This window comes from Vombatus ursinus, unplaced genomic scaffold (genome assembly GCF_900497805.2).
Source record: "Vombatus ursinus unplaced genomic scaffold, bare-nosed wombat genome assembly UNPS02014841.1, whole genome shotgun sequence".
Classification (NCBI taxonomy): domain Eukaryota; kingdom Metazoa; phylum Chordata; class Mammalia; order Diprotodontia; family Vombatidae; genus Vombatus; species Vombatus ursinus.
Genome location: NW_020954619.1, coordinates 44,348,646 through 44,350,933, shown reverse-complemented (window position 1 = coordinate 44,350,933; position 2,288 = coordinate 44,348,646). Strand labels below are relative to the sequence as shown.

Below are 2,288 nucleotides of genomic sequence, written 5' to 3'. Positions count from 1 at the left end.
ATGGTGTACTTAGAAAACTCTAGAGAATCAACTAAAAACTAGTTAAAACAATTAACAACTTTATCAAAGACACAGGATATTAAGTAAACCCATATTAATCATCAGCATTTCTATATATTACCAACAGAATCCAACAGGAAGGACTAGAGAGAGAAATTACATATAAAATAACTACAGGCAATTTAAAATATTTGAGAGTTTACCTGGCAAGAAAAGCACAGGAACTATATGAACACAATTACAAAATACTTTTCACAGAAATATACATCTAAACAATCAGAGAAATATTAATTATTCATGGGTATACTGAGCCAATATGATAAAAACGACCATTCTACCTAAATTAATTTACTAATTCAGTGACATATCAATTAAATTACCAAAGAATTATTTTTTTGGTGAGGCAATTGGGGTCAAGTGACTTGCCCAGGGTCACACAGCTAGTGAGTGTTATGTGTCTGAGGTCAAATTTGAACTCAGGTCCTCCTGACTACAGGGCCAGTGCTCTATCCACTGCGCCATCTAGCTGCCCCCAAAGAATGATTTTGTAGCTCTTGGAATTATGACCCAGAAACGTTATTATATTTATTGTTATTTTATAACAACAAAATTCATTTGGAATAAAAGGGGGTTGCCTTTCCATCTCCGGGAGCCGCCGCGAGAGCAGCCCCCCGCCGCCATGTCCGCCCACCAGCGGTGGACGGTCCTTCGGAACTGCCCCAGCTTCCGGATCAAGCGCAACAAGCAGACGTACAGCACCGAGCCCAACAACCTCAAGGCCCTAAACTCGTTCCGCTACAACGAGCTGATCCACCGCAAGACGGTGGGCATCGAGCCGGCCGCCGACGACAAGGGCATCGTGGTGGTGCTGAAGCGCCGGGCAGGTGAGAGGAAGCCTGCCACTTCCTATGTGAGGACCACAATCAACAAAAACGCTCGGGCCACCCTCGATAGCGTCCGACACATTATCAGCGAGAATAAGTACGGGAAAGATCTCCGCCTGGCCGCTCTGCGCCGGGCCAGCGCCATCCTGCGGAGCCAGAAGCCAGTGGTGGTGAAGAAGAAGCGAACTCGCCCCACCAAGAGCGCCTGAGGTGCCAGGCCTGCCTTTGGCTAATAAAGTCAGACTGCCCAACCTGTCAAAAATGAAAAAAATAAAAATAAAAAGGGGTCAAGAATATCAATGGAATCAATTAAAAAATATAAAGGAAGATAGCCTAGCAGTACCAGATTCCAAGCTATATTATAGTGACATTCATCAAAACAATCTTCTACTGGCTAAGAAATAGAGTGGTGAATTGGTGTAATAGATTAGCTACACAATAAACAGTAGTAAATTACCATAGTAATCTAGGATTGATAAAAACAAGTATCTAAGCTTTGGGGGCAAGACCACTATTTGACAAGAAAGATTGGGAAAACTGGAAAAAGTTTGGCAGAAACTAAGCATAGACCAACCTCTCTCACTGTATACCTACATGAGATCAAAATGGGAACATGATTTAGACATGAAGGGTGATATCATAAGCAAATTAGAGGAGCATGGGAAAATTTACCAGTTACATATAAGGAAAGAGCTTGTGACAAAACAAGAAAAAGAAAGGATCATGGGAAACAAAATGGATAATTTTGACTATATGAAATTAAAAAGGTTTTGCACAAACAAAACCAATTTAGCCAAAATCAGAAGGAAAACGAGACTAGAGGGGGATGGGATTACCAGTTTTTCTGATAAAGGTCTTGTTTCTTAAATATGTAGGAACTGAGACAAATTTATAAGAATAGAAACAATTGATGCATGGTCAAGGGACATGAACAAGTAGGTTTCAGAAGAAGAAATCAAAACTATCAATGAAAAATGAAAAATGCTCCAAAACATTATTGATTACAGTAATACAAATTAAAACAACTCTGAAGTTTTGCCTCACACCTATCAGATTGACTAAAATGAGAGAAAGGAAAATAACAAATACTGGAAGAATTATGGAAAAATAGATACACTAATGTACTGTTGGTAGAGTTGTGAAATGGTCCAACCATTCTGGAGAATAATTTGGAATTATGCCCAAAGGACTATAAAACCATGCATACTCTTTGATTCAGAAATACCACTACCAGATCTGTATCCTGAAGTAATCAAAGAAGGAAATAAAAGAGCTATGTGTACAAAAATATTTATAGCAGCTCTTTTTTTGTGGTGTCAAAGATTTGAAAATTGATGGAATGTCCATCAATTGGTGAGTGGGTGAAAAAAAATTGGGATATATGATTATGATGGAATACTATTC

The 2,288-nt window shown here is 39.2% G+C and overlaps 1 pseudogene; it reads left to right on the top strand.

Annotated features, from left to right (window-relative positions):
• The first annotated feature begins 679 nt into the window (after window positions 1-679).
• On the top strand, window positions 680-1,093 carry LOC114026732 (annotated as a pseudogene).
• Window positions 1,094-2,288: the final 1,195 nt, after the last annotated feature.